The sequence below is a fragment of the Pteropus alecto genome, unplaced genomic scaffold, assembly GCF_000325575.1.
Source record: "Pteropus alecto unplaced genomic scaffold, ASM32557v1 scaffold45, whole genome shotgun sequence".
Taxonomy (NCBI): Eukaryota; Metazoa; Chordata; class Mammalia; order Chiroptera; family Pteropodidae; genus Pteropus; species Pteropus alecto.
Window position 1 is genome coordinate 32311536 of NW_006442491.1, and position 20692 is coordinate 32332227.

The window sequence follows — 20692 nt, forward strand, 5'->3', positions numbered from 1 at the left end:
TTCCTATTAAGATCATATGAAATTTCCCCATAGAATTACTATACAGAGTGATGATTACTACATATAATATGTAATATTACATGTAATAGTGACTTTATGAATAAAAACCATCTGAGTTCGATCTGGGGTATAGTATATTTGTGTAGGTATACAGTGGGGGTATGGATATGTATTAACATATCCTCTTCCCATGCAACCCTGGCACTGGACTTGCTTTCTCCTCACTGCCAAGTAAGTCTGGATGGACCGCCATGGACTGTAGAGGATACGATGGATTCGGGGTGCTGGAGGCAGAGGGCCATGAGGAATACGATCAGGCTGGAGTTTCTGGGGCTGGAGCGCAATGACAGCGCCCAGGGACACTTCTTGGGTCTGGCTGTCTCTTTATTACCCCTGTTTGTTTTCTTCTGGGGGCCCCGGGCATTGGTCTATTTTCTTCCTTAGTTACTGATTTTTGTTGTTGTTGTTGTTTGGGGGTTTTTTTTTTTTTTTTGCTATTGATAGTTTTTGCCTCTTGTCTACAAACGAATATCCTATCAGAGTCTCCTGTTTTTGAACTAAATATATAGTCTTTCAGAGGTTTTCTAAATTAAATGTTGCAGCAGAGTTATCATATGTTAATTTGATATGAGAAAATAATAGAATCGCAGATGACTAATCTTTATAAACCATGAAGGTATTTCAATCTCATTCTCTTCTGTTGTATATCATATGGCAGAAAATAACAGCTTTTATAATTAATATCACCTCCCTTGATTATATTTCTTAATATAAGGTTAGTTTTCAGATAAGACCTTTTCATGGCTATACATGAAACCATACAGTGAGCTTCCTGCTTAAATTCTCCAAAACCATCCACTGCAGTATTTGAGTCCAAGATGTCTTCTGCCAGGAGACCAGATAAACCTTTAAGTCGTTTATCTCCATGGTCTCTTATGGCTCGATTCATGCTTCACACCGTACAAAGGACTAGCAGCATAAGGCAGTCAGAGCACACAGGTCCCGGGGGAGGATGTGAATGGCACCACAGGGCCTGGCCCTGGCAGCGTTGTGAAAAAATAATTTGTCTCTAGAGCTCTCTTCTCCCGTAAATGTCACATCCCCCGCAGTGGGCACTCAACCTATACCCCATTTTTGTCCTCAGCCAAACACTGCCGAGATCCTAGGGCGCTGGGCTGTTCGCTGTGGAGAGCAGGCCTGGGGTGTTTCCACTTAAGCTCGTGCTTTTAAACCGACTTGTGGAGAGCAGGGCTGGAGGCTCTCTGCTCGTTCACATACTTTTGTCCCTGGCTTGACAGCTGCTCTTTCACTTCTCAGCAGAAAGGGGCACCCGTCTACACCCACGCACACACCCACACCCACCCAGAAAGGTTTGATGTACCACTTCTGAAAGGTTCAGTCTGGCATCATTGTAACCGAGATGAGTCAGGTGGGGCTGGAGGTGGAACATGGCTGTTCCCCAGAACTACAGATTGTTCCATAAGCGCGTTCTGGCATAGTGCGATGGAAGTTTCTGGCATTTTTTTCCCTTAATAATTATGAGCACAGAAGGTGGGGTGGGGGGGTAGTCTCACCATAGAAGCTGTCATATGAAACAGCACTTTCTGCTTTTAGCAGATTTTACTCAAATGAGACTTTAAATTTTCTCTCTAATTTACTGGCAGTTCTTCTGAAGAATAATTATTTTTGCCAGAAAATCACTCAAGCACTTAAGCTATTTTTTTTTTTACCTCTGCAAATATGGTACATTCTTTTAAAATATATCAGAAGTGGGTTACCCATAAAATTTTATAAATTTTCTAATACTTTTTTTTTATATATATAAAATGGGTTTCTGTAGACTTTCTCATGCTTTTATTTAGAGGATATATTTTGTAATGTAGAGCACTGCTTTATCTGGTCTGGTAAGCTTGATTTTTTTTAACCACTAAGCATTTTTTTTCTGTATTTAGAAATCCATTGAGTAATTATAAAATCAGTTAACACTTATGTTTACAAGTTAATATATTATCTGTTCTTAGTTGCACTAACTCAGAACCAAAATAATCTTCAACTCTTTACCCTTACCCAGTCTTCCAGCTTTAGTCCTGAACCGTGCACCTGAACCCTTTCCTCTCTCCTGACCCTCTTCCCTTGCCTTGGTTCAGGCCTCCCTCACCTCTGGCCTTTTACAGTCGCCAGCAGCCCAGCCTCTTCATTTCCACCGTCTTTCCTGGGGTGAGAAATGAAGTCACTGTCTTACTTGAAAATTTTGGCGGCTCTGCACTGCTGAGAGTATAATGTCCAGATTCCTCGGCCTTACCTGACACAGGTGCTTAACGCAGGTGCAGATGCATGAGGTATTTTCCCAGCTCTCCTGGCCCAGTTCTCCTGGCTAGTTCCCCCCCCCCAACCCCCACACTGTCACCACACACTGCAGTCTCCGTCCTTGTTGCTGTATCTTCCTGAGCCACCACCAGTCACCCTCAGTGGAGCACGTGCCTCCCACACTTAGCCAACTTTTCTATTAAATGCCCCTGTTTTGGTACCGTGGGAAGTATTACTATGCTTTCCTGTTGCCTCTGTGAACACATTAACTTTGCCCTGATCCACCTGAGGAATCTATCTGCTTAGGGGAAAATTGGGACTTGGTTACAGAAAGCTACTAGAACATACTCAGTTTCTGACAGGCCAAAAAGCCCTTTTTGCAGCAAGCTATTCCTTTTCGACACTTAGTAACATTTTATATGAATTAATATTTTTATTCTGTTGCTTATATATGACTTTCTTCTGAGCTAGAATGTGAACCTCAAGAAATATGGGATCTTGTCTTTCACATCTTCGTATCCTCGGCATCTAAGGTACCATGGCGCCTGGCCTCGCATCACCTCGTGGAATCATATCATACACACACTTAACCTTCCTCAGTTAAACTGTATGTAGCGCCCTTACCCCCTCCCCTCCCCAGAGGAGAAAAGGGCTAAATTCCTTGCGTTACCACATTGTCCTGATATCCTGATGAAGTGGGGCTACAGTTGAAGGAAACAAAAGAGATTAAGAGCTGGGTTTTAATATATCTAAAGCTTTGCAAGGTTAATTTTAATTACATGCAGTTTTGCTTCCTAGCTAACTACAGAATTGCCATATAAGAATTGCCAGAAATATTTGTGGAATAAACCACATGAGGGACTCAGCACCTGAGAGTAATCTACCTATAGATGACGGTCGTCTATAAATTGATATAAATTATGTTGGCACTTAATTCATTAAGTGCCAGGCACTGACGGGTGCGGGGGTGATCAGGAACACGTGCCCGTGGTCTCTCTTATAGGAGGGAGACAGAATGGAACAGTCACACGACTGACTCATTTTAATTGTGGAGGAAGTGCTGGGAGGGAAAAAAGAACAAAGAATGTGTCGACGAAGTGGCTTTGAGCTGGTTTGAAGTAGTCCCTGGATGCTTAAGTGAGGCCTGAAGGTTGCGATGGGCGAGACTTGAAGGTAGAAGTGGCTTAGCCGTTTTCAAGAACACGGGAGGCGGATGTGGGGAGCATTGGTCTCCAAGAGGACATCCCCTCCTGGGATAGTGACTTCCAGATGCTAATTATTCACTGGTAGAAGGTAGTACTGCCCCTTGGTTTATCCAGTATTAAAAATTAAGAATTTATCTTATACTAGAATCCCATGATTTGTTGAACAGTCCCATAATCACTAATCTTATGTATTTTATTATAAAGTGATTACATTTAGTGTGGGGGGAAAAAAAAGTTTACTTTTTCCTATCACTACACGATACAAATTCTATAAACATTTTGTCTTTACTCTGCCAATTGTATTTTTAATTGAAATTTTCGCTGAGATAATTGTAGTATTATGTGCAGTTGTGAAAAATAATACAGAGAGATCCCTTGTATACTTTGCCCAGTCCCACCCTCACCGTGTTGTGCAAAATTAGTGCGATATCACAACCAGGATATGGACATCGATACAATGTGCCACGTTTTTCAGATTTCCTCAGTTTTACTGGTACTCATTTACGTGTGCATTGTTTGTTTTCCATAGACTGTTGTATTCGTAATACTATTTTTAATGTGATTTTGTTCTAGTTTTTTTCCCTCAAAAGATATCCCCTCCCCTAAACGTATATCCCTTTCATGCCCTAATATGTTTTCTCTAAGCCTAAGAAAGCAGCTACTTTTAAAAGAAATAGATTGAGAACAATTGTGAGTCTGATGTACTTTACCAGACTGATTGTTGTAGACAATTTAGCCAGTTTATAGTTCCTGAGCTGGCTGCCCGAAGATACTCTGGATGGTTTCTAACCAAGAGAGAACCATTTAGTGTCATTCAAAATGGACTGAAGTATCAACAATGTATGAAAAGGCCTGACAGTGATATAAATGTCAAGTGGCCTGTAAATTAAGCAGAGCAGAGTAAGTAGAAAAGTAAACGTACAGGGAAAGTACCAGTAACAAAGGAGGCTTTGAGATTTTTGCTCTTAATCTTGAGTGAATATGCTTCCCAGATGATAGGAGATTGACTATCCACTGACAGCCCCTTCCCCCAACCACGGGAGAAACAACCAAAAAATACTCACCACCCTTGGTGTGGGTGTGGGTGTGTGTGTGTGTGGGGGGGGGTCAGTTGATTTTCAGTGGTCATATGATTTTCACATGTGATCTGGTTTTCAGTGTGTGCTTTGAGTTTTCTAAATGAGAATAAATTACCTTTATAATCAGAAAATACCCTCAATTTCCAGTTTCGGGGTGTAAAAAGGAAAGAAACACTAGACGTATGAGAATAAAAAGAAAGTCGTTTTAGAGTAACTGAGTTCAGAGAGCATAAAGAGAGCGGGAGAGAAGCCAAGACGATTGATGCTGGTCATCAAGTTGCTTGGGGGAGCTGAAAGCACATCGACCCGATAGTCGCCCGGAAAAAAAATTAAAAGCAGGAGATAAACTGCCAGGGGACTCTATCCAAGCAAATGGAAAGGACCTGAAAAAAACTAGTTAGGTGTGATTGTCAGGTTGGATTCTGGGTAGTGAGAAAAGGGAGCTCTTTCCGTCCAAAATAGCCTCTCTGAGTGAAGATTGGTCTCTCTAATGACAAATAACTTGTTTTAGCTGGCCTTCCACAACGGCTCTTCATAACTAAAACTTATGTGATAACATAAGAATAGAAGGCAGTTACTTAAACAGGAGAACCTGTTTAACAGACCTAACTGTTAAAAGTGCTGAGGTTGTTTTTAACTTAACCCAGCTTTTATTGACATGGTTTTGGTGGTTCTAGGTAAAGTCACAAGATAAGAAAATTAAGTTATCGCTAACCTATTGGGAGTGACAGATTTATTCTATTTGCCAGTGTGATTGATACCCATAGAAAACCCGGTTAAAACAAGATGAGTAAATGAAGGTAGGTTAGATGGCTGAATAACAAGATGATAGTATAGAGTAGTGTGTGAGCCTATCTATGTAAAAACAGGCAGTGCGAATTTGTTATTTACGTTTGCATGTGTTCTGAGAAAAGTTTGAAAGAGTCGACGCTACTAGACAGTTAACATTGGTTAAGTTTTTTCATTATATCTTTGTATTCTATACACTGGACATGTTATTTTTGTAATTTTCGAGGAGAAATTTTATAAATGATTGTCTTGTGGTATTTAGGAATGTTTGTATTTTCTAATGGCTACTTCTTCACTAACATCTGTATTGTATACCCCTAGTGCCCTCAGGTTTTGACTGTTATCTGCGACTCCCTTGCGTGAGCGATATTGAAGTTAGCTAGTAAGATCTCGCTCTGCGTAACAACATTTTGGTCGACAGTGGGCTGCAGGTGCACCGGTGGATACCGTGTAGCCTAAGTGCGCAAGCAGTAGGCCGTGCCATGTAGGTGCGTGTAAGTGTAATCTGTGATGTTCGCACAACTAACGACATTTCTCAGAATGTATCCCCGTCCTTAAGTGGCTCATGACTGTAATCGTTTATCCTCCTTCCTTCCCTCTCTCCCATCATCTGATTTGAAGTATTCACAGTTGATATCTGAGGATTCTCAGTTTATATCTATAAAACCGATAGCAAGATTATTCTACTTTTCAAAAACTTCCTGTTCTGCCTCCCACACTCCCTTTTGATAGTTGTACTGTGCATTATGCAGTACATCGTCTCCTTTGCAACCATCCTTTCGTCTTAGACCTACTAGTAACTATTAATGCCCACGTCGAGGTCTTTCCTACACCTCTCTAGTCATTGTGTTTGCCGGACACTCATTCTCTGCCATATTCCTCAGGAAGGGTTTATGGAAACAACATCCGTAAATTAACAGGGCGCATTCTTAAGTTTGTCTGCAGCCTTTACATTCGAAGGCCATTTTTGTCTGTATATAAAAGTCTTGGCATCGTATTTTCTTTCCTTAAGCGATTTCAGTATGTTATCACATTGTCTTCTGGTGTAAAGCATTGCTCTTGGGGTTTGACAACCTAATTGTCTTTCCCTTATAAGTGACTTGGTCTTTTTCCTTAGATTCCCAATGGGTTTTTTTTTTTAAACCTTCTGTTTCAAAGTCTAATCATTTATTATATTTCTCCGTTCCCTTACTTTGGTTTCCTTCTTCGGGGATCAGCTTATTATGTCTGTGTGATCTTCTTTGCCTATCTGTTTCTTTTACTTTGCTCAAAAATTTTTAAAACTTCACGTGTTTAAAAAGTAAATGAAAAATTATTAAATATAGTTTCAAAAAACTTTAAATATAATTTCAACTTATAGAATGTTAGAGTACCAGAAACCTATTTCTATTTAATTACTTTTTTGAATTTTTTTAAAAACTCCCCCATTGTGTTTCCTTTAAGACATTAAATATGTTTATTTGCTCTCATATTTCTCCTTGTTTTGTCTTCATTTCTGAAAAGATCTTTTTCATTTCTGTTCTAACTCCTTCCACTTCTCTTTTTAAATCTTTTTTTTTCTAGTTATCTTGTTTCTTGATTTCTCATTCCCATTTATGTTCTTCTTCCATAGTTTCTATCATTTTCTTAATTTCTTTCAGCTCGTTGGATCAGTGTTCATCTGTCACAGGCATCTTTCTAGCTTGCTTTCATTTCCCATAGGGATATTATTTTGTCCCTTATTCTCTTTACTGTGATAACACTGTGTGGAAGTCAGCTACCCCTTGTCTGCTCATTTTTAAGTGAACAGTGTTCCCCTGAAGTTTTAGGAAGAGAGGGCCAGACCAGAGGGTGGATCAGCTCAGGGCTGTCAACCTCTCTCAGTTGTCTTTGTGAAGTGATTTTTAAGACGACCTTGTACTTTCTAAGATCTGCCTCCCCTGTTCCTCCCATGTTACCTTTTATCTCAGCCTCCTCTTTCCTCAGAGCTTTGTCCTAGTAGGACGTTTGGTAGCTTAGCTTTGAGAGTCCATTGGGTCTAGACTTCCCCAGCACCTGGGGCGGGGGCGAGCCTGGCACTGCCTGGGAATTGGAGCCTGCAGAATCTGCTCCCAGCTTGGCTGCTAACCACAGATTGGCCTGTCACACTTCCATTGCCATCAGAGCTATCAGAGTCACCTGTTCAGTCTTGGTTCTACTTCCTCCCACACAAAGTTGATACCACATGGGCCTTAATAAGTGACTCGTACCCACTTTATTGGTACTTCCAGAATCAAAGGGTGCCTCGTCCCTGCGTTTGTCTGAGGGCTTGCCTGTGTTCCTTTTGCTATCCTTGTTGCTGTTTATTTTTATGGAGAAATTCAGAGAGAGTGCAAAACTGCCAGTTGCTGCCACCATCTTCCCAGAATTAAAAAGCCAGAGTAATCTCTCAAAACCATGTCTAGATATATCATTACCCACTACTTTTTAAAAAAATTGAGTCCTTAAGACTCCTTTATAAAAACTTTCAAACATACAGAAGTAGAGAGATTAATATAATGAACCCCTATGTATCTGTCACCCAGTTTCAATAATTATAAACTCATGGGCCCATTTTCTTTCATTTGTACCCCCCCCCATAACCCCCCCCCCCACCCAGCTCTGATTCATTGAAGTAAATCCCTGTATCATAACAAATACTTTTTTAAAAGGGAACAGTCGGGGATCAAAGGAGCTAGAACCACCTCTACTTTGCACTTGGACAAGAAGGTAAAATATCAAGGAGAGGACATGACACCATCCAGGGTCTGGAATGATGTGCCCATCAGCCTGGAAGTACAGAGTACAACCTGTCAGGAGCTGATTTTCGTGGCAACCTCTGCCGGGCACAAGGAGCCACTAAGACAGCGCTTGCCGGTCCTGCCTGAATATTTTTTGCAGCGGAGGACCCCAGTGTGTCTTGATTTGAGAGTGCTTTGTACTGTACTGAGTCTCAGCCCGGCTCGGAAGGCCTCCATGTAAAATCCTTCCAGATAGCCCAGCTGTTGACCTCCTTCCCAAGTTTGTAGGAAAGTTGTAGCGAGCCTGGATCCCATCTCAGATGGAATGTAGGCTTCTCTGCGAATGGACCAGCCACATCAGAAAATGGTGCTGCCTGCAGAAGTAGAGAGAAGGGGCCTATTTTTCCAAGAAATGTTTCTATCACACACAGCCATTCCCTGGGTATCATAGCAGGAAATTACTCATTTCTGGAAACTCATCCATGAGCTTTCTGTTGAGGAGGTCAGGGGGAAAGCAGACAGAATTCTCCAAGTCTCATTATTTTGTTTTCCACTGTCATCCTCATGCTATATCTGTTTTCTTAATTCCAAACTCATAGTTCTCACTTTAGTTCTTTCCGGTCTTTTCGCACTTTCATTCCGTAAGCCCTCACTGTCTGTGGGATTGTGCCGCGCTGCCAGACAAGCGAGTGTCTGCTCCCTTGAGCTGGGGAGGCTCGCCGATCAGCTCTTCTGGAAAGCCTGTCCAGCCCCGTTAAGCGGAAGCAAGAAGTTAGAAAGTGTTCTGTGTGTCCTGTGTACCCCTAGGAGTCTAGGCACACAGACAGTGGTTGCAGGCCACTGTCGTGTGGTGTGGGCCCAGTCTCCTTTCTGACCTTTGGAGAAAGGCAAGGGCTTTGGAGAGTGACACAGCAGGCTTCTGAGGTTGCTGGGGTGGAGAATGGCCACCCCTCTCTACCCCAGCCCTCACCGCTGAGCTTTCCTTTCAAGCAGCAGAGCCGGAACAGACTGGGCAAAACAGCTTGGACACAGCTGTCTGATTTATTTCCTCCCATTGACACCAACCAAAGTCGGCAAGGGAGGCGACTGGTCAGCAGTGCCAAGAGCATCGCTGTCTTTCCTCCGCACCAGATGCGGCTGCTCCACGGTTATTCCTGAGTTAGCTGTTCTCATTGTTCCTAGCTAACCTTGATGCCTTTCCCTTCTTCCTGAAGAACACTTTCCCCTCTGATCATCAGTACTTTCTAGTCACCAGAGTTCACTGTGGCCCCTGGTGGTCTTCCCGTCATAAGTGGGAACTCATTGAGGACGGGACCATGAAGACCTTGCCCCATTGACGCTTGGCACAACTTGAAATGCAAGGACAAAAATTGGTAGCAAGTACAATGATGTATTGTGATCTTGATTTTGAAGCTGATCCTTCCTCAAAACTTGACTTTGACGTCTTATGTAAGAGCTCACTTAAAAGAATATACTTGAGTGGTAAAACCAATTACCTTTAAAAGAATTTTACAGTTCTGACTTTTTGGCTGTCGTGTCCTCTAGTGAACATATCTCAGTGAAATTTTATACCATTTAATGTGAGTAATCTTGTAAAGATTGCTTTTCAGCACAGTAGGAAAACAAACATTCTAATAGTGATTTTTTTTTTTTGAGTTTATATAGTGCCGTTACATGAAAATGTCATTAGATTTAGCGTTCTAAAATTCTTTCTTTACCCCGATTATTGCTCCATTTGGTCCTAGGGATTTGTTCTGTAGCCCAACTTAGATGTCATCATTCTGCGAGCCTTGAGAGGAAGAGCGTCTAGCTAGTTGTAGTATCTTTAAAAGATGTCACCTCCGCAGTAGCCTCAGTTATTGTATAATAATAGTGGCCCCAGGCCTGTAGCTAGCAATACGTATATGGATTTTGGTTCCTATATAGTTGTAGTTGTGGCATTGAGATATTGAGCAAACCTTCTTGAGGAAGGATTTAGCATCTGTCAGCCTTCAAAAGCTTCTAAAAATTGATCATGTTGTTATCAAAGGTTTACTGCCTCCTTTCACTGTATGGAAATTGTATATTTATGCTTTCAGCTCTAAGAAGGCAGATGACCAAAAGATCATGCAGCTGTTGCTCAAGGCTGGACAGAAGGAAGGGGTAGAACTTCTGTAAAAAAAAGATCCCATCTCGCTAAACATGCTGAGGAGGTGGGAAGATGTAGTAATTTAATTTGTTGAGATACTGCTAGTTTATGCTGGACAGCATTTGAAGTAGCTACTCTTAAAGTTGCTTTTTAATTAAATTTACTAAATAAAATAAAATTTGCTTTAGCTGAAGTTAGAAAAAAAGGCTTTTTTTTTTTTTTAAGAGACCCGTTTATGAACATGATGAACGGAAAGAATTTAATGTTTGAATTTTTTTCTTGTATTTTACTACAAGTTTATACACATAAAAATACATACCAGATTAATATGGGAGAGAAAAATTTGTACCAGAGTTACCCTGCCCGCCCTTTCCTTACAGAAGAACAAAGTAACAATATTCATTTAACTACAGGAATACCATTGTAGGTTTTTTAAATTCCCTGTATTTTCATCTCTTATCCTCTTGATCTTTAATTTGCTAAACAGTTGCCTGCATCATCTTCGTAAAGAAGCAGCTCTACCTGATTGTAATGGTTCAGCTATCTCTGAAAAATAGTGATTTATTCATTATGAAATTCAAATTATCAGATGCAGTGCATTTTCTTACTATTTGAATTTAAGGCAAGGGAAGAGGAGCTCTCTGTAATGTACAGTTTGAGCTACAGGCAAACACAAAGTTACACTGAGCATAGGGGAACTGTTAAGATGACCGAACTAGAAGAAACACCTATTAGCATAGTATATGAGACTTCAAGGCAATGTAATGGGCATAGTTAGAAAATGTAGGAAAAAATACAGATGGATTAAGATTAAATGTTTGTTTTTTTTTTTTTTAAATGAGGAAGAATACTGAGGAAAAAGACTTTCTACTGTTAGAAGCAATAAAGGAAATTGCAAACGAAAAGATCAATAGGTTTGCATACATAAATATTTAAAACTACTTTTAAACTTTTTATTGTACAGGTAATGCGTATTCACTATAAAAAAAATTGGAAAACAATAGAAAATAAAAATCACTCATAATCCTGCCATCTAGCAATAGCAGATCTGTTGTTACTATATTGACAGCTTTATGATCATCCTCCCACACTTTAATTTTCCATACATAAAAATTTTTTAATGTACCAACGGATAAATTGGAAAAGTGGTTTCCAGCACAGGCAAAGAATCGATGGCTTTAAAATATGTAAAGAGCCTATATGGGTGAGAAAAACATTAATATCCTCAAAGATTGGTAGACACAGGACAGGAAGAGACAGATCCCACTCATGTGCCTTGTCCGGCAGACGGTGCCTGCTGCCCAGTGAGGTGTCCTTAGTAAAGTTATGCTTGCTGTGCACGTCAGCAGCTGTTGGCGGGATGGACGTGTCCTACTGTCATCTATGTTTTATTCCAGCCTTTTGAGGCATAATCAAGATACAGATTAAAATGCAGAAAATTTTTCTTCATTAGTTGAACTTTCAATAATAATGAACTTTCAATGAAAATACATTCAATAAGAATGTATTTTTGAACTTGAGATGGGCAAAGGTTTCATAAGCAAGACACCCAGAAAAAACTAACAAGGAAAAGATTGATAAATTGAATGACATTGAAATTAAGAACTTCTCTTCATTAAAAGACACCATTAATACTAGGTCATTTGCAGAAGTAACCACAAATTTCTCCCACCCCTGTCTACATGCCTCTCTGAGTGTGACTGTCATCAAGAGGTAGAGAATTGCTTTTGAATTTCTCCTCGGCTACATGACTTGATTTGGCCAGTAATATATTGGTGATCATGACATAAGCAAAGGCATAAAAAAGTATTTGCACATTGGGCCTTTCCCTCTTGCTGCCTTTGAGAATTCTGTAGACTCTACCATCTGACCACAAATGCATATTCAAACTCAGCCAGTATCACATGGAACAGAGACAAGCCATCCCAGCTAAGTCTAGCCCAAATAGCCAACCTCTAGAATCATGAGCAAGGCAGTAATTCTTATACGCCACTATGTTTGGGGGTGGTTTGATATACAGCAAAAGCCAGATGATACAGAGAAAGATATTTGCAGCGTTGTGACCACACCTTGTGCCCAGAGTAGATAAGGAACACTGCATATCATTAAGGAAAAGACAGACAACCTAATAGAGAGAAAGTGGACAGAGATTATGTATGATATCATTCCAACTATGTGACATTTCTGGAAAAGGCAAAACCATGGAGACTAACAGTATCAGTGGTTGCCAGGCGTTTGGAGGGAGAGAAAGGGATGAATAGGTGGAGCACGGAAGGATTTAGGACAGTGAAAATATTCTGTATAGTACTGTAATGGTGGATACATGTCATTATACGTTTGTCAAACCCGTAAAATTCACAACCCCAGAAGTGAAGCTTCCTCTAAAACACTGGAGCGGTGGCATCTTGCTCTAGTGTTGCCACTTGTCTAGGTGTGAGCAGGTGTGACATAGGCCACGAGTTAACGATTGTTCAGTGCTGATGTTATGAATAAATTGCTTTAAAAAACGAGTGACAGTAAAGTCATTCCGACGATGCTCTCTCTCGCTGCGTTCAGATAGGCTTTCTTGAGTAGGAATTTGAAGTTAACACTAAGAATTACATGACTTCTTAGTGGAGAAAACGGAAAACCACAGGCTGTGGCCTCACATGGATTTATGTCTCTTAAAATCGCATGATAAGACTAGCATATCTTGGCATGGTAGATAGTAAGAATTCACTAAACTGATGATTTTAGTTTTTTTGTTGGTAAGTCCTCTCTGAATTGACCCAAAGAGATTTTTTTTCCTGAAGCCCTGAAGTTTGTTAAGACCTTTGCTGTTTGTTTAGCAGCATTCTAAATTAGCTTTATGTCAGTCAAGTTGCATCTCATTCATGATTAGGGTATAAAAAAGGTGAGAAATCTGTGTATACAGATTAACCTGCCCATAATGGATGGTGCACATAGGTTTGCGTGTACAGCCTGGTAGCGCTGTTCATAGGCACATTTCAGTGCCAGAACCCTTAACTTAATCCACAGGAAGGAACAAAAAGAAAGATGCAGGCACAGACAGAGTTTGGGGTTTTGAACTACTCATTCTGCCTTTCCAAGAGTGATCGATGCCTGGTCGGGGGAGGGGGTGGGGTGTAGATAAAGTGTCCACTTGTTCAGGGGCTGTAATTCGTCTGTTTTACCGTTCATCCTCTGTAACCTTGATGAACACTCATGTATGTGTTTGTCAAGTAAGAGTTACATGTGACAGCACCTGGCTCATAACCTAGCATCTGTTTATCTGGCTGTCTTCCCCACTGGAAGGCACACAAGGTCCGCGATGGCAGGCCTGTCCTTGTTCATCTTCCTATCCTTAGGGCCTGCCACAGAGGCAGCGTGCAGTATATAATTGGATGAATTGAAAGACTCATAATTGAATCTAAACCTTGCTTCCCTGATGCACCTACACAAGAGTTCTTTGGAAAGCCACCTTGGTCACACTCTTCTTCTCTTGCCCACATGGTCACTTCGTTTTTGTGGCCTTATTGAAGAACTATCTCTTCATAATGCTCTCGGGCATTGGTCGTGTCCTTCATTCCTAGTCCCCCAGGTGGTGTATGGAAGAGCACATTATGTCTAAAAAGGATTTAGAAAACTCATTTGGTTGATGACAATAATGCAAAAGCCTTGTCTTTGGTTGTAGTAACAGAATCTTGTTCTGCTCTTGACATATTAAAGAAATTCTTAACCAAAAGTAGCTTCATTTTGACATTCTGTTTTCCTCCCATTCACACTCAAAATTATTCACAGAAGTATCATACCAGTTTTTTAAATATGGTTCTCGGTCATTTCGGAGTAGGAATATCGTGGATTCCTAAAGTCTCTCCCTGTGACCACTGAGCTTAGGGAAATTAACCATTTAGGGAGGAAGCTGGTGGTTGGCAGTCTGATTCCCTGTAAAGGAAGGTGTAAACCTTCCACTGCCAGATGTCTGCCAGCTACTTCTGTCCTTGGTCAACTACCACTGTCCTCAGGCAAAGTGCCAGAACCCCAGGGCCTGGAATCCTTAAACTGCCCTTAGGGAAAGCAGAAGGTAAACAAAACAGAAGTGAAAGCAGATTCAGTTTTTTAGACAGTTTTCTTACAGGAATAGTTTTGTGGTTCTCAGCATTTAAAAAGATACTGGTTCCAATATGTTTTATTGACATCAATTACTGTAAGTCTGATTCATTTTCTGCCTATTGATTTCTGCCCAAGGTGAAATTCATGACATTTAACAGAAAACATAAGTGATTTAAAACAAAATAAAACAAAACCGAGATACTATTGAGAACTATAAAAATAAGGTTTAAAGTCAGTGACACTTGAAAAAGCCATTTTTATACCTCTTTGTTAATGATTTGGCTGCGTAACTGTAGAGTTGTTGAAATTAAGTAAACAATGTGAAAGCTCTCTTAAGCTGTCAAAAGATATTGCAATTTATTTTGAAGGTTCTTTATCCTTAATATCAGCAGCTTTCCTGTTACCCGAATATGTCTGGGTGAGTGCTGGGGCCTCTCCAGCCTCTCTTCCTTCACGCTTCCTATATCTCTCTTTTGTTCTTTCCTGCCTACTTGTTCTGGTTTTATTTCTCCTTGTTTTTATTTATAACATCTTTTTTACATATGATTCCTTTAGTTATCCCTGATTTTAAATCTACTTAAATATCTTTAAAATACCACAAACTCTACGATAAATTTTATGCAAAGTGGATTTGTTTTTTCTAGTTGAGTTATTGAATATCTTTTTCAGAACTAGTTATCATGTGTTTTTGGTCCCATGCTTGCAGATCATTTCGAGTGGGAGGCCTTATGTTTTCATTTGTTCTCGTTTTGTTTCGCGCCTAGCCGTGCCTTTGTGCTTGTCTCTGTATTTAATTGGCCATCCCTTTGCGTTCAGAGCAGAGGGTGTACAGAAAAGTGTGAAATCGGTCCCACCATCTCCACCAGATGTTCCCCTTGCCAGCCTCGCGAAGGGTATTTCATACCTCCCATTCCTGCCCTCATCCTCTCATTTGTGGGAAATTTGTAAAGCAATTCGATTGTGTGTGCTTTTTTTTCCATGTCGTTTTCCAAACGTACCTAATTGTTCTGTTTGTAACTGCATTATCTTTTAACCTTGCCCAGACGGTGTACATGATGGCCCAGCACTTCCTCAGGCTCTGGCAGGGATGGTCACTGTACGTCCTGCTGCCTTTTAAATGCTGACTAGTTTTGTTCCTTTCCTCCCTCCTCTCTCTCTCTCAGCTACACATAAGATTCTTAGGTGCCTGGTTTACCTTTCAGCATCTTTTTTTATTCAGTACAAAATCATTTTCAAATTTAAACCAAAGCAAGCTTGGTATTGGTTAGCTAAGTTTTAAGCCATTTTCCTTATTATATGAGCATTGTAGTTTATCTTGAAATTTAACAATATTGAGTATACGACTTCTTACATGTTGATTATATAAATGTATACGTATAATAAAAATTTTTCCCAGGGTTTTTGTAGTAAATTATATTGTTCCATTAACTTCCATGTGTAAAGGATGCAGCATTGCTTTCAACTCGAAAGACAGTTGAACCTCTGACTTTGATGATTTGTGTGTTTCTCACAGTATGCTTTATTATACAGAAATTGTATATGTTCTCATTTATAATGAGATTTATGATGAACAAAATTGGTTCAACACACATTATTTTGAAGATTTGCTTTCAAAAACCAAAGACTAGCCACCCCCCCACCCCCACCCCCCATTTCTATATATATCTCCCTGTTCAGCGGCGACTACTGCGGGAGTTCCAGGAAGTATGTTCACTTACTGCATTTTAAATTATTGCCTTTCCTGGACTTACGCATTTCCCTTCAGTCTAGCCTGCTCTGTCTGTTTCTGCCAGCCAGGAGCCTTCATAAAGTACTAGGTAACAGCGCGAACAATCGAGTTAGGCAACCGTTTGTAGAACGGGGTGGGAGGCAGCAAAGCAGATGTTGAAGGAGTTAAGGGACTTTGTAGTAAAAGGTACCCCTGGGGTTTTTTCTTCCTGAGACTTGTAAAGCATATCGGTGTCAGAACTATTAAAAAACAACCCTTTATTCTTCAAATCCGTGTTATAGTGCGGTCTTGTCAGGAGGCTGTGTGGCCCAATTGAAAAGCAAAATAATAATAACATACTCCCTTTTAGGAAGATTTCTGTTCCATAAAATGGAGCATGTTGGTATAGAATTAAGGACTCTGAGCTTTGAGCTCCTTTAGAACCATTCAATAATTCAGCCAACAAAATTATGTCTAGTGCCTCCTAGCATGGGCCTAAACTAGGAGCCGATAGAGAGGTGAGAGCCTAGGCCCTTCTTATTGGATTCTGACTGCTAAAGGGATGAGGTAGCTGTCTCTACCTGTCACTTGTCAAATAGTTTTAAAAATAATATCATAGAACCAATAAGACATTCACCCAAAGAATGTTAAAACCAAAATTGCTATGTTTAACTTAATGAGGTGCTTACTATAAACATGAAAATATTTCTACAAGGCTGGACTGGTTTTTATGCCTCTGTGTTTTCAAGAAAAATAAAAATCTCAAATCAAAAATTGTCAGCTTTTTCACTCGTTTGACTTTTTGCCTAATTGGACTTGGGAGATATTTGAATACTAGATACTGAGCTTTCCTGAATAGATACAGAAATCGATTCACTCTGGGCATTAATTCATTCTGTTACCAAAGCTTTATAAATGTGTTTTCCCCTCGTGTTCACTGGGAAATCATCTGTTACCTTGTTGAATTAGTGCCATCCCCTCCCCGAAATGCTGGGGTACACTCTGAATGATTCTTGAAATCCTCAGTGGTTTGTTTAGGGGCTATTTGTGAGAACCCGTTTCATGGTAAGTTTAATATTTCCTTTTCGACTTGGTTCCTAAATTTACTGAGCATTCATCTTCTCTCATGAGCCTGAGGCCTTTGTTTTATTTTCTCTTTGCGTAAATTTTACATGCTTAGTAGATTACTTAATCATAGATCAGCATAATAAAAGGTCTTCGAGGGATATTTTATGTGTATGATGGAAGTCATTTTACACTCCTTTCATAGTGAGTAATCTGGTTTTTCTATAGCTGTTGGAAAGTCAGCCTACCTTTGATACAGTTTTAGGATACAGAAATCTCATTTTGCTATAATTCTGTATAAAGATTTATGGTACAGTAGTTTCTGATTTTCTTCTAAACCACGTTGGCAATTACCTTTCATTTTAAAGGTGCTTTATCACATTTTAGTTTTAAGACTATAATCATGGCATTTTATTTTACTAAATGAAATATAAATACTTGTATTCAGAGCATGCATGTGTTCCTCGTATACCATTCTAAAGTAGAGAAACACTTAAATGGGTATATTTTATTATTTGTAAACTATACTTTAAAGTTGGTCAGAAAACTTTATCGACTACACATTTAAGATCCGTGCATTTTACTCTATGAGAATACGTTAACTTTAAAATCAATTTTTTTAAAATTATTGTGTGAATACCTCTTATCTTCCCTTTACTAAATGACACATCCAAGTTTTTTTTTCTTCTTTTTGCACCCAAAAAAGTATATATTAATAGTCTTTTGGCTGAATAAAATCAGTTGCACACTACTATTGATCTTTGGCCCTTATTGACTCAGAGTAGTCAGTGGTTTATTCATATGATTTCTTCCATCTTCATCCAGTCACACCATCTGAAATAACCTGACTGTTTCGCCTCACGAGGTAGAATTTGTACCTATTGCTAAATGCTTCCAAATAATGTGTAGAACAACAAATTTAAGACTTAGATTTTTATTCCTTCAAGTTCTTTCTCTGTGCTCTGTAGTGTTTTCCTGAAAGCTTAATGTCATTCATAAGTGATGTGGTGTGTGTCTTACTACTGGATTGATTTGTTTAATCTCAGGTGGGTTTATAATCTATCATCATGCTTTTACATGATTGGCTCATCTATGAGTCAGAAACGCCTCCCTGCCATTTTGTAGTTTTTTAAATAAGTGGAATAGTAAAATGTGGGCATTGTTTTTTAATCCAAATTAAAAGCGCACAGAGCTTAAGTTAAATAGTACCATGACAGGTTTATAATAAAATCCATTTTTTGGCTCGCCCACACCTCAGGCCATTCTCCCAGTTTTTTCTCCTCATAATGACAGTTTTCAGCTCTTTAGGTGACTGTTTCTATATTGTTTATATATCCATATTTCTAAGGAGCATGTGTATCTTTTGGTTCATTAATTTAGACCCTTACTAAATTTCTTTTTCTTAAACAGCGATTTCTGCTTTTCATCCCCTTTGCTTCCCCTCCCCATCTTCCCAACATGACGTTTTTTAGTTAAAACAGTATTTATTATTTACGTTATTCCCCTGTGCACATAGTCACAGATAGTGTTGTACTGTACTGCTTCCCTTTTAGATTTTTTTCTGTAGTTAATACGTGCCTTGTTTTTTTAATTTGCATAGTTTTCTTTCTACCTATTGTGAATTCTTCCCATTCCTTCCAGGAGCCTCTCAGAACAACTTTCTAGTCACTCAGCTCTGTCCAGTAGCAATAATACAATGCAACCCTCATATATAATTTTGCCTTTTCTAATAGCCACAGTGAAAAAAAGTTAAGCAGATGAAATTAATAATACAGTTTGCTTAACCCAACGTTTACTAACATGTTATTTCAACAAATAAAATATTTGAGATATTTTACTTCTCTTTTTTAGTACTAAGTCGTCAACATTCAAAGTGTATTTTTACACTTTACACATCTCTTTTCATCTTTGTCGATCTCAAGTGCTCTCAGTAGCCACATGTGACAAGCGGCTGGTGCGTTGCACAGGGCAGTTGCAGGTGATTTCTTGGTCTCAGTTTTCTTTTTCTCGCAGACGTCCCTGCTGGAAACTGCCACTCTCCTCTCTGGGTGAGCTGGGCTGCAGGCCTGGCATGCAGAGCTGTCATCTGACACTTCCTTTGCTTTTCTTCTCAATTGGATTCCCTGTTCCTGGATTTCAGGTCTCACTTTCTCTGGTTCTTTCGGTCACAGTGCTTGGACAAAAGTACATTGTTCACATATCTATCTCTTGAATCATTCTGCTCTAAGCTGGCCTGGGAACGCCTCCTCTCCCAGTGTTTGTGGAAATTGCCTTTGCCTTTGCTCATTTGCCATGTTTTTTTTCCTTGTATTTCTCACATCTTTCTCCTCAGGTAGAAGACATGCTCCAGTGGATTGCTGAGAAAAGGGAGAATGGGTGGTGAAGTTTTTGAGGCCTTGTATATCTGGAAATGTTTTTATTGTCCCTTATTACCTGCTTACTGTTGGGTTGGATATAGAATTCTAGGTTGGCCGTCATTTATCTTGAGAATTTTGAAGGCACCGCTCCATTGCCATCTGGCTTCCAGTGTTCTTCTGGCAAAGTCGGAAGTCATGCTTATCATCTTATCCTTTGAAAGTCATCTATTTTTTCTTTCTGGAAACTTGCAGAATATTCTGTCTGCAGGATTCTGGAATTGTAAATTAATGTGCCTTCGTATGGGTCTGTTTTGATGATGAGCACTTGATGGGTCTGGAAGATTTCCTTGAACGTTTTATGATGTTTTCTTTCCTTGTGTTTTGTTTTGCCTAATTTTCTATTGTGGTTGTTTTGTCTTTTTTTCAGAGGATTTCTTCTGCCTTTCTCTTCTGACTCTTCAATTATGCTTATTCTTTCTGCTATCTTATTTTTAAGTTCCACGTGACATTTTTGTTTATTTTATGTAATATCCTGTTCTTAATTCATGGATACAATTACTTTTCTTGCTTTTTTTTTTCTTTTCTCCTTTTTTTTTTTTCTTGTAAATCCTGTTATATAAGAGAGGCTTTCCTCCTGCATCTGGTAACCAGTGATTGTCTGCATATGATGAGGAGTAGGAATTTACAAGGCAGATTGAGAGCCCTAAGCAGGTATGAGAGGCTCGTTAGTGCTGATCTGGTCACGTGGCCTCTATGCGGGTTGTCAGTTGCACACCTTGGTGATGCTATCTTTTGGTCTTTCCGCTTGTCTGCTCAGATCATCTAGAGCGCCTCTGCATCCTGGTTTGCGTTTTCCAGAGAATCTCCAGATTTCTGCACAGGTGGCAGTCACCTAGCAGTTGGAAGGTGGGGGGCAATGTGTGTGTAGGGGGCAGCCCCTCTCAGACTGCTCTGCCCCATCCCTTGCAGCAAATCCCACTCCTTCTTCCAGAGAGGCCACATTGCCTGAGCCTCTGAAGGATTCCGTGGTAGAAATCAGGGTGGTTCTCCGCTTTCCCCACTGCTGGCTTGAAATTGAGTTTTCTGCATCTGCTAGCCGCTAATCAGTGTGATCGCCAGCTTTCAAAATTTGGTTGCTGTTGTCTTCTCTCTTGTTCTCCCCTGGCGGGTTTGTCTTTTTTTCCCCCCAATTATAGTAAAATATACATAACATAAAATTTATCA

The 20692-nt window shown here is 39.8% G+C and overlaps 1 protein-coding gene across 2 annotated transcripts in view; it reads left to right on the forward strand.

Annotated features, from left to right (window-relative positions):
* The window catches only part of PTPN1 (protein tyrosine phosphatase, non-receptor type 1), a 60557-nt gene that overhangs the window by 17647 nt on the left and 22218 nt on the right, over positions 1-20692 (forward strand). The gene's annotated exons all lie outside the window — the stretch shown is intronic.